Source organism: Parus major, chromosome 1 (genome assembly GCF_001522545.3).
Source record: "Parus major isolate Abel chromosome 1, Parus_major1.1, whole genome shotgun sequence".
Classification (NCBI taxonomy): Eukaryota; Metazoa; Chordata; class Aves; order Passeriformes; family Paridae; genus Parus; species Parus major.
Window position 1 is genome coordinate 61,165,308 of NC_031768.1, and position 12,286 is coordinate 61,177,593.

Consider the following 12,286-nt stretch of genomic DNA (forward strand, 5'->3'; position numbering starts at 1 on the left):
TGTGGGGAAGATGTTTTCACTTCTTCGCTAGGCACTGAGATGCATCCCAGGAAGGAACATTCAGAAAATTACTTTTTATCTATGTGTTTGTTTGGTATGGCTCCAGCTGTGTCAGGCTAGAGCCAGTCTACCCTTATGCAAAGGGTGAGAGCCTGACTGCCTTAAATCCAAGGAGGCCCAAGGTAGTCCAAGAGCTGTCATTCAGAAGAGAAGGGACCAAGGTAAATGCAGAGCTACTCTGTTCTAGCTGCTAAATTTTATATGGTTCAATAAATCTGAGTACACAAAATATATTGATGTAATCCTTCAAATCTTTCTCGGATTTTCTGGTACAAAATGAAACACAGCCTGCTGTACTGCAGACCTGCTTTCTAGCAATCGTCCCTCATTTCTTCAAAGTTTTCATTGGTAAATTAAGTAGCTGTGCTGCTGGCTGGCTGCCAAGCAGCTCTTTACATTCACAGTTACAAAACACAGGATCCTCCTAAAAAGGAGCTGTCACTGACAGCCAGGAAATTACTTTTGTCTAGAAAACAGTACATTTGGCTTTTTGAAGAGACAACATTTTTCCCCTGGTTTTCCAGGCCATTGGAGCACAATTCCAGCATTCTCATGCATGTCTGTCTTGCTAGGTTTTGATTCCCAGCCTTCATCCTTCCAGCATCACATCAAAAATGCTTGGTCCCCATCTTCACATGGGGTTGGTGGGTCTCTCTCTTCAGGCCCTCCCAGAACTGGAGTTTTACTGTGAGGGAGACACCACAGTTGTCTCCCTGCTCCTCTCTGTCGTGGTACACATCCCTCTGAGACAGACATGGCCTGGTTGGTACTTCCATGACCAAAGGGATAATCACCATGCCTGCTCTCAGCCAGAAAATAGTGGAAAACCTCTCACATGAATCCCTCCTATCACATATGGTGTAAAGCTTGTACAGTAATAGGAAATGTAAGGTTAAGAGCTTAAAAAAGTTTCATTTTGCTATTTCCATTTCACCTTCTCAGGGACAGAGGAACCTGTCAGCTCTAGGTAGATTAATGATTTGTTTGTGATCTCATCAAGAACTTAACAGATCTGCCACAGCAGTGTGAGCATTTCCCATATGGATGAGGCACAACCTTCCCCATGCTCAGAGATCCTTCAGGAGTGGGAGTGAAAGAGGGACCTGGGGGCAGCTAAAATCCAAAGGGGATCCAACAAAAAGAAGGGTTTGAATACTAGCCTATTTAAACTGTCTTGGAATGTGAAGTGTGAGATAGACAAGCAAGCATGGCCAAGTACAGAGTAAGAAGGAGACGTGATTTTGGAATAAATCAGCAAAATTTAGTTTTCTCCTGTTTTAAACATATTTTTATAAACCCATATGACAGATATTTCTAGGTTAGATCCATTAACTAGCTACTTTCATTTGCTTTAACTATAGCCTGACTTCAGTTTTAGGGATTTAATTTTCCACCAGCAGAGGGATTGACATTTTGAGAGTGTTAATCCAAAGCTCTTGGGGTCTCTCTCAGACATCCAAGGGTACCACATTACATCTCCACCCGTCCAGATGATCTGCAGGGCTTACCCCTACTCCAGGTATCTGGTGTTCCCTACTGCCAGTAAGTACCAGAGATGTCTCCAGTAAATGGGTGGAGTTCACAGTAAAACTGAAGAAGAGCAGAGGGCCTCCCTGTTAAAGACACTTAGCTACCCAAATAATCTGCCAGGCGCTGGTGGTTGCTGAAATCAAAGCGAAGCACTAAGTCTGATGCTCGTCTCTCATACCATCCATAGAGACAGGCTCCCCTTAAGCACAGACTGAGAACAGGGGCCTTTTGGAAAACCCCAAAATGAGGCTGCTGGTCCTCTTGAACAAGCTCAAATTTACCTGCTGATTATCAACAGAACCAGGCACTGGCCTCTTGCTGCTGAAATTAGTTTTTTGTCACTTGCTCATCCCAGTATGGCATCTTGCAGGTACAGAGCTATATGCCTACAGCTGCTCTGTGCAAACAGCCCTCACATCTTGAAAGCAGGCTTTAAAAATCTGTAATGAATATGTTTTAACTCAATAACAATTTGATCACTGTCATTTAGGGTCACTCTAGTATTAACTCCAGTGTAAGCAAGTTCCTCCCAGAGAAAATCTACTCAATTTTGCTTTATGTATTTAAAGCCATTCTGTTTTCAGGGTCATAATAACACTGGCTTTCCCTAAAACTAATGACTGCTACTTCTTTTTAAATTTATAATTTTCACTTAGTTCCTTTTTCAGGAAGCTGGTGGGCATTCCTTCTCCTCACCACTTCCACGGGAAGGTGAATAGCTCCCTCAAGTGCTCCATTCAGTCCCTCATCTGGTGGAAAACTAGGGCTGACACTTTCCTTGGAAATCCTTCTCTCTGTTCTGCAATTCAAACTGCTTCTTATACTGCATCAGACAGAATATAAATCAAAAACAGCCCAGGAGAGCAATTACCATCCAGGCTGCAGCCTTTCTTTCTCTCCTGTTTACATGCAATAAAAATGGGGAAAACACTCTTCCAAAAACCTGAAATTTTGAAGGAGTGTTAGTCCCAAAGTAGGCAAAAAACACCAAAACAAACCACTAAGCTAATATTTTAAATAATTTTTTCGCTGCAAGTAATTTTTAAATAAAACAAATAAATAAATAAATAAAGCTCTCATCTTGTGAAAGAGACATTACAAACATCAGTGATGTGCAAATCCCACACTTCAGGCTAAACATTCTTGGTTCAATAGGAAATATTGGTAAAATAGATATGATAAATAACAAACACTAAATAGTAATAGTAATAGTAATAGTAGTAGTAGTAGTAGTAGTAATAGTAATAATAATAATAATAATAATAATAATAATAATAATAATTATAGTAATTATAAATTTGTCTCATTGGAAAAGTATTCTCCATTTCAAGATGAATTTACCAGAATGCAATAACTTTTTTCACAAAGATTCCTTTCCAACAACTTCGGAGGTTGCTCAGCATATATCCTGTCAGGTTTATAATAACTCCAAAACTGAGCTTCTCTGGGCAATCTGTGACAGTGTTTGACTACTCTCACAGTAAAAATTTTTCTGTTTAAACAGAATTTGCTGTGTTTTAAACAGAATTTGCTGTGTTTTAAACAGAATTTGTGTCTATTGTCTCTTGTTCTTTACCTAAGCACTAATTAGAACTGCCTGACTCTCTCTCCTTTATTCCTCTTATCACACATTCACCCACATGAGTCTTCCCTTCTCCATGATGATGTACCAGCTCTCCAAACCCCTTCTTGAATCAGAGATGTTCCAGTGCCTTTATCATCTCTGTGGGCCTGCACTGGCCTTGCTACAGTATGTCCATGTCTCTCCTGTACTGGAGAGCCCAGCACCAAACCCAGCACTCAGATGTGCCTCAGCAGTGCTGAAGAGAGGGGAAGGATCAGCTCCCTGAGCCTGCTGGTGCCCCCTGGCCTATTACAGAATCACAGAATGACCAGGCTGGAAGGTTGGAAGAGACCTTCAAGATTACCGAGTCCAACCCATGCCCGAGCACCACAACTGGACTATGGCACCGAGTGCCACAGCCAGTCTATTTTAAACACATCCAGGGATGGTGACTCCACCACCTCCCCAGGCAGACCATTCCAGTACTTTATCACTTCTTCCATGAAAAACTTTTTCCTAATATCCAACCTATATCTCCCTTGGCACAGCTTGAGACTGTGTCCTCTCATTCTGTCAGCTGCTGCCTGGAGAAAGAGACTGACCCCACCTGAGTACAGCCACCTTTCAGGGAGTTGTAGAGAGTGATGGTGCAGCCTCAGAGGCTGTCAGTCTGTGCTGCAAGGGCACAGCACTCGCTCATGGCCAGTTTGTCACCCAACAGGAGGCACAAAGCCTTTTCTGCAGAGCTGATGTCCAGTCATTCATCCCCCAGTGTGTGGATTGAGGCTGTTCCTCCACAGGTGCAGGACTTGGCATTTCCTGTCACAGAACTTCCAGAGGTTCCTTTCAGCCCATTTCTCCAGCCCACAGAGATCCTCCTGGATGGGAGCACAACCACCTCATTTATTGACTGCTCCTTCCAGTTTTGTGTCAGCAGCAGACTTTAAACTTTAAGAAATACAAAAGTATGGGCACAGGTAGTCCCATGCCAGCTCAACTCAGAGCCAGAGATCCCATGCTGATTTCCTTGACTGACTGATGTGTATGGAGCCACAGAGGTTAAGGTGTGGTGTAGGGGAGTTTTCCTGGAAACAGGCACAGTTCTGTGCTATTCAGTTAAAATAATAACCCCAAATAAGGAGACAAGATATGCCTCTGCTTTTTCAGTTGCTGCCTAGCTGCTGTGTGAACCTGGGGCTTTTGGTTTATTTTCATTATCACTCCCAAATTTACTCTATTTGCTCAGCATGTGCATGTGAAGGTCTCTACTGATCAAACTTGGTATAATATCAAGAAAAGGCAGTTGTGGACAAAAATCTGACTCTGGAATGTGATCAGAAGCTCAGTCTTGAATTCAGTCAGGATTTCAGTTGTTTGAGCAAGACAAAAAGTGCAAAGGAGGCAAGCATCAAAATCTCCTTCTGCCCTTCATCGGTTTGAACATTTATATTTGCAAACCTAGCAAAAAATCATCTGAACAGCGTTGTGTTTTGAGTCAGCATCATGTCCTCTCAGCTCCTGTCTTGGGGTCAGGGTCTCTTTCTTCACAGCTGTCATGGTTTCACCCCAGCTGGCAACAAAGCACCACACAGCTGCTCACTCACTCCCCCCATGTCAGGGTTGGGGAGAGAACTGGAAGAGTGAGAAAACTCATGGCTTGAGAACAAGGCAGTTTAATAGCTAAAGCAAGACCCGTGCATGCAAGCAAACCAAAACAAGAAATCCATTCACCACTTCCCAAGGGCGGGCAGGTGTTCAGCTATCTCTAGGAAAGCAGGGCTCCATCATGTGTAATGGTGATTTTAGAAGACAAACACCATGCTTCTGAATGTCCCTGATTTCCATCTTCTTTCCCCAGCTTTATGTGCTGAGTATGATGGGATACCCCTGTGGTCAGTTGGGATCAAGTGTCCAGACTGTCCCCTCCCAGCTCCTTGTGCATCCCCAGCCCTGCTGCCAGGGCTACTGGAACAAGGGAAACCTGAGCCCAGCAGCTGCTCTGTCCAGAGGGCTGCATGGACAGAGAGACCTGGGCACAGAGGCAGAGCCCTCAGGAAGAGCCAGCTGCCCTCAGACACAGTCACAAATTCCCACACTGAAGGACAAGGTGAGCTGGGAAAGCAGGAAAAAAACTTCAGTAAAACATTTGGATAATACAACCTGAATATGATGTGGTTAAACCCATGGGTCATCCAGCTGTAGTTCCAGCCTACTCACCTCAATTTTTTCTGCATTATTTTCTTTTTACATCACAGTGGTTCTCTCTCTCTCTAAATCCTTTGTGATTAGGGAGCACAGACTGGGTTTTTAAGAGCAGCAGTCTCAGGGGACTTGAATGAATTTAATTTCTGCAGTCAAAGATGCTGAAAATTTGAGGGAGAAAATGAGCTTTCCTGCCTGCTAGAAACAAGAAGCATTTTTGAAGAAAGAGGGAATGTGTGTCAGGAGAGAAGCAAGATCTAATGCCTATCTGCTGTACTAAATCAAATCAAGTCAAGGGCCTCTCATTGCCTATCCTGATTGCTTTTTAGATCACTGTCTTTCTGTTTTGGACTGCTCTGACCAGCTTTCTACAAGGTGTATGTGCCCTGGAGGAAAGCAGCCCTAAGATGGGTCAGTGCAAAGCTATCTCTGACTTTCAATAATAAGCACAGACATAAACATGGAGCCCAAGCTGTCTTCAGTGATGCCCACTCTGTAAAACAAAGATAGTCTAGGATGAAATAAAAGCAGTTTCATGAGGAGGTTGCTCAGAACTTTTCAGCCCTGAGCTACAGGTTTCATCTGGAGGATGGAGACAAATCCACCCCCACAGCTAAGAACATTCCATATATCCCACAAAAAAAAAAAAAAAAAAAAAGGAGGTAAGGGATGGTTGTCTTATCAGCACCAGCAAGGAAACAGCTCTTCACTGCAGTTAAACACAGAAAAACAGGATTAAAGGAAATTTGGCAAGGTCTAACCCACCTCCCCTCTACTTGTTTCTATATGTCTCTGCAGGAAAGACCCAGCAGTGTCCCTGTCAAGCTGTCCTTACCAGGAAAAGCTCTTCCCAGTATCCACTCACACCCTGAGAGGTTACGCTTTAAGCCTGGAGCTCCTCATCCCATCTAGCACAAACATGGAGAACAGATTCTTCCTTAACCCTCTTTCTAACAGCCTTCATAAACTTTGCTCTCAGGCACTTCTGCTCTAGCCTAAACAATTCCAGTGCTTTTCTCCCTCTCCTCCCAGGTCTGGTTTGTCTGACCTTAGATCACTCATGTTGGCTTCCGCTTCACCCTCTCCCAGTGAACCACATCTTTCCAGAAAAGTTCAAAATTGCTTATGTTCCTTCACTGAAGACACTGAGTAGAGCAGTACTTTATTCATCCCTTAAAAACGTATTCCTTTTCCACAATAATACTCCTCAGCTATCTAGCTCTCCTTCTTTTCTGCAACTGCCATCGGGCCACAGCTCCCTGGTGTTTGTTACCACTGTTCAGTTAAAATAGCTTGTTTTGTCTCTCAAATGTCACACTTTAAATTAATCTTGAATTTTGCTCTCAAGTGCACATGTAGCCCCTCCCAGCTTTATGTCATCTATATATTTAATGCAAACATCCTCTCTTCACAAATGCAGCTAAGTTAGACCCAGGACACACCAGAGGAAAGACTTTGCTCCCTCTTCAGCAGAATATCTTTTGTGAAGAGGATACACATCACAACTACTTGGAACAGTTAGGTACCCACCAGCAAGGGAGGCCAGGTGGGATTTTGGGTAAGAGAACACTTCAGAACCAAAGGTGACTGACCTGGCTTTAGCTTCTTTTTAGCTAAGAAAGGACAAGGAAGAGGTTAATAAACAGAGGGTGTCTGGGAAATGCCCTGAATTGTGAAGATGAATGTTAAAAATTGAAGAAAAGTTATCTGCAATAAAATGTGAAGAGAGCAGGAACAGCTAAAAGAAAGGGGCTGGGAAGAAGGTTGTGTTCCTATTATTGTCCCCTGTCAATCCATGCCATATGTATCTTTTTCTCCCCCTTTATTCTAGCTGGCTTTGAAATAAATGAGCAGGAACTCACATCTGTGTGCTAAGTACAGAGCCCTAATTCCAACCAGGACACCCAAGCAACTTCGTCACAAAGCTATGAAAGAAACGAATGTGCAATGGTGAGGTCAAGCATACAGAGAGAAAACACTCCTGACACTACAGTATCTAGAACAAAACTCAAGCACACACTGAGATGAACAGGTCATGTTCAAGTGTGGGTCAATTGCTATAAAAATAAGCAATTCAGGTCTCAATGGCCCAGTCTGCGCAAAGTCTTAAGTCAGGGGCGTTAAATAATCATTTTCCCTTGAAACACAGCCTGTGACTTCAAAACAAATAGCACTAGTGTGTAGCAGCTTAACCACTTACAAAAAGCTATGAGGGAAACTGACATTTTTCTTTTGACCTGAGGATCACAACACCAACAACTGCTATGCAACCTAACAATTTTTTAAAAAGCGAGAAGCAAAACTAGGAACCTTTACTTTAAGGCACAGCTGTACATATTTAGGAGAAAGCCCTTTTTTAACTTTAATGGGTCTTTACAACATACCTGTTCCAAGTGAGCTTTGAATAAACAGTCTTTCTGATGAGTACAGCAACACATTTCAAGCAGGATCTTTCCACAGCTACACAAGCATCCACACAGCTGCTCAGGCCTCCCTCCCCAGTGGAAGAAAGAGAAGGATGAACAAAAGGAAAAGTTTCCAGGAGTCAACATAGAGATAGTTTAATAAGTGCTGCAAAGGCAGTCACTACCACCTCCCACAAGCAGACTGATGCCCAGTCATGGAACAACAGTCAGCTTGGAAGACAAAATCTTGACAGACAGACGTGGGGGGAAAACAATCAATTGACAAAGCAACACAGAGAACGCATAGAGGCAAGCTGCCAGAAAGCAGTGAGGAAGTCAAAAAGAAAAGGACTAGCAAAGGAGAGTAGTGTGTTTTAAACACACAGAACATGCAGTGGAGCTTCTATAAATGCAAGGAACTAACACCAGAAAACAATAATATGCAAGGGGTTGGGGGTAGAGAGGTTTTTCCTGTTTTAAAAAGTAGAATAGTATCAAGCTGTCACAGTGTCTGACAGAAAGCTGTGCTGTACTGGCATTCATTTCCTTACCAGAGCACCAAGAATAGGAGCTGCTTTAACTCCAATGTCTTTGAAATCGATTTGCTCCAAGTGATTTTGTTTCAAGGACCCAGTCTGATTAGAGGTCATGGCTGCAATTCTCTTGGAGGAAAGGAAGTGGCAGGTGTCAGAGGTAATCATGTGTGAGCAGACACTGCTCATGGGGCTGCTCCAAACTGCAGCAGACCTGTCATGACAATGATAGGTTGAGGTCATGCCAGGGAGACCAGGAGGGCAAAGGGTACATCAGTCTTGTGACAGTAATGAGGGCACCATTCAGTATCCCACAGTTGCATGTTTCACTAGATTTAGCTGCTTTCCTTTTAATTTTTTTTTCTTATTTTTCTTGCTTCTATTGCAAAGACAACACTGCAGCTTGCTTACCTTTGGGATCATGGTAAATTAAAGAGAATATAAGGAAAACATTAGAAGCACACATGTTATTTTCCTGAACAAGTTACATGATTAGTTCAGAGAAAAGGGATAAGAAGCTAGTAAATACTCAAAATCACTGCTGGAGAATTCCTGCCAGCCAGGAAGCAGCTTTAGGCCTTCCATCATCAGCCAACTTTGCAAGGAGCATGAATGCTGCCCACCTGCCCAGCCATAGTGGGTAGAGCCAGCCAAGCCAAGCAATCAGGTCACACCCCACACCTGGTGTGACTCCTTCTAGTGGAAAGATTTGATGTTGCCTATCTCAGGAAAGGTCAAAAGTGTAGAAAAAGGAGACCTCTCCTACTGCTAACTCTTGGGATTGAGGACCCCCAAATCTGGCTTTGTCTTTCACATATGATGGCATTTCCCAGTGAACTCCCATTCTCACTACAGCCTGAACTTCCCAAGTGTAGAGCACACTCAACACTCAACACTACCAATAGATCTTCCAACCCACACCTGCTGCAAGCAGCACCTAATGAGGTAACAAAGTTAGTAGGAGCAGAGGGATACAGCATGCAAACTGATAAACTGTTCACAAATTCATATGTTTTAATCTCAGCACATTTATAGATACACATGCATAGACATATATGCACACAGACACACACAGTTATGAAACTATTGGCATGTTCTCACTCTCAGAATCTGGGTGAAGTATAAAAACAACAGTAGAAATACAAACAGTAGTTTCACGTTATTTGAAGCCTTTTATTCAGGCTGTACCCACTCGGATCCCTTCTCCTTTCCCTGGAATGTTGCAGAAACTGGCTGCCATTGGAAAGAAAAGGACAGACTGGTGAAGATTTCAGGGAGCAGCAGCTTCAAGCAGCAGGAAAGCCTGCTGCTTGAAGCAGGCAAACAGGAACACAGTTAAGGCCCCTCAGTGTTTTTGAACTTGGGTGCAGATGGAGACCAAACAAGATCATTTAAGTCCAGAGCATGATACAAGTCCAGAAGAAAGTGAGAGTAAGGGGGAAAAAAATACCTAAACAAAATAATCCCCAAAAAATAAAAAAAAAAAACAACAATGCAGTAAATTTTCCTTAGGGGAACTGAATTATCAGAAATGTTGGAAAGTCCAGTACACAGTGCCTTAGGCTCTCTTCCTGCACTCTGGATTTCTGCTTTCCTAGAGCCAAGGAGCTAATTACTGTCCCAAAATAACCTGTTCCTGCAGACACTTAACACCACAACTCTTTATCAGGGAAAAACTATCCTGATTGCTGTGTATCTATTGCTTGAACACTGTCTCTTAGACAGCTGTAAAGTTTTTTCTATTTTAACACGTAAAATTTGGAGTCAGGTAAAAATTGAAAAAAAAACAAAAAACAACAGACAAAAAATAATAAAATAATAAAAATATTTCATAAATATTATTGAATATACAGTAAAAATAAATAAATCAGAAAACCCTAGATCAAAAATCAATTTTCAGTAAGTTCCACCCTTTAGATTTTATTCTTGTGAGTAAAATTTTTTACTGGCCTCATATCAGCCACCACAATTAAGCAACTTTAACTCCTCTGTTCCCTATTCCTTATGGCAAAAAACATTTTTGCCTCAGGATTTCCTGCTCATGAAAGTCAGTTGCTCGGTTGTAAATGGAAAAGGGGGGGAAGTCACAAACCAAGCAATAGAACTATGTGCATGGGCCCTTCACTAGGTTCTTCTGCTTTAACATATTATTGAAGAAAATCTTTTACTACATTTTAAGAATTGCTTAATTATTACATACCATATCTTGCAAAATGAATGATCCCAAATGTCTTTTAAAAATGTAATTTGGTTTGCAGGGTGTTTCAGCTGTTCACCTGAAACAAAAATAAATGTGCCTGATGTGCTCAAGCTCACCTGCAGATTAGAAACTCCAGGGTGCAGCCACTGCCAGTTTTGAGTGGCTTTTGCCTCATTTGTGTTTAACAATACTCCAAACCCCAAATGACTGCTGAACAGGAGTGTATTTGTGAGGCATCATTGTTACTTATCTAGATCTAACCCTTTCTGAGTCGGGCACCCCCAACTATGTCATCGTTCACTTGACCCTTGAAGTCAGTCCCTGTGATGCACAACAGCAGTAACTGAATTTCAGTGATATTTACAGTTCATATTAAGTTTTGCAGTCAGTATGCATCAAGGCTGCCAATGTCTATCCAGACAGGCTGGAACAGCCAGGCTTCAAATTAAATATAGTGATGAACTCTTCCTTTCTCAGGTGTTTAGTACTTCAACTGCCAGGCAACTTGCTGGGAAGAAGAGAACAGTTGATGTCTCTTCTTCCTCCTCCCCTTTGGCCCCAGCCTCTGTTCACTAGGGAGGTCGAGCTGCACCTTTTTCCTGTCTGCCCTCAGAAGATGAAAAGCATGTAACACATCTTTCTTGAAACACCAGCCAGCACAGACATTTTCTTACACAGCAGCTTCCCTCAACTGGGCTACAGCAGTTGAAGACATCACCTGCAGCGATAGCCTCTGTTAGGAAGAGATTAATCAGGCAGACTGAAGTCAGGATTCAGAAGCAAGCCTTGGTAGACTGAGGCACAGGTTCCTCACTATAAAATAGCAGCAATTTGATACATTCTGCCAACAGCCCCTGCACAGCTCAAAGGTGAGTTGCTGCTGCTTCATGCACCTCCTTTATCCTTTGATTTTATCAGCTTGATATTTGAATTAAAGTATTTATTTTTCAGTAGTGTAGTCTTAGCTTGCAATTAAGCCTCCATTAAATCCAGGGCTACTCTTTCATCTGCACATGGTAAAGAGCCAGCTAGCTACTTGGAGTTTAGCAGCTTCACTTCCATGAAATCAGTTTTCCTCCTTGCGGCAGGGAGGTTTTTTTCAAGGTGTTAATATACAGGCCTTCCCCCACGTTAAATGCATTAGACCCATTAGTAGTTTGAAACACAGCTTTATTCCCAACTCCTCCACAGCTTCATTTCTTACACTTTTCTTCCAGCTGTTCAACGTTGGAATCTAGCATAAGAATTATTCTAACCAAATTTGACTACATCCCCCAACAGTACCTATACTACCACTACTTAAAATCCTGCTGTCTGTTTTTCCACAAAGGTCAACTATTTCACAAAAGTATCACAGTAGAAAGTGGATTAATACATTAAATAGAAATTGGTGGAATAGACATTGAAAAAATTATACTTAATATTTTAGGAAGTAATTTAATACTTAATATTTAGGAAGTAAGTTTGACCCTTAGCTTTCACCAGAGCCGTCTCCAAGCACATTGGCCACAAAGTGTCCCGAGTCCAACACTTGGGGCTGCTGTGAAACACAAGACCAGCTAATTTCTGAATTTCAAGACTGGCAGTTGTCACATAACTCTTACAAAGGCATTTGCTTTCATGGTATTTCAAAAAAAAAGGTACAAAAGTCTGCACTGGCAACAACTGCATCAAAAAACAGCAAATCATCTAATATGAACTACTGTCATTAAAATCCCTGCTCCTCTGAAGCTCTCATCTGTAAGAAGTTGTTTACACATTTTTCATGTTTTGATTACGTTGTTAGGAATTT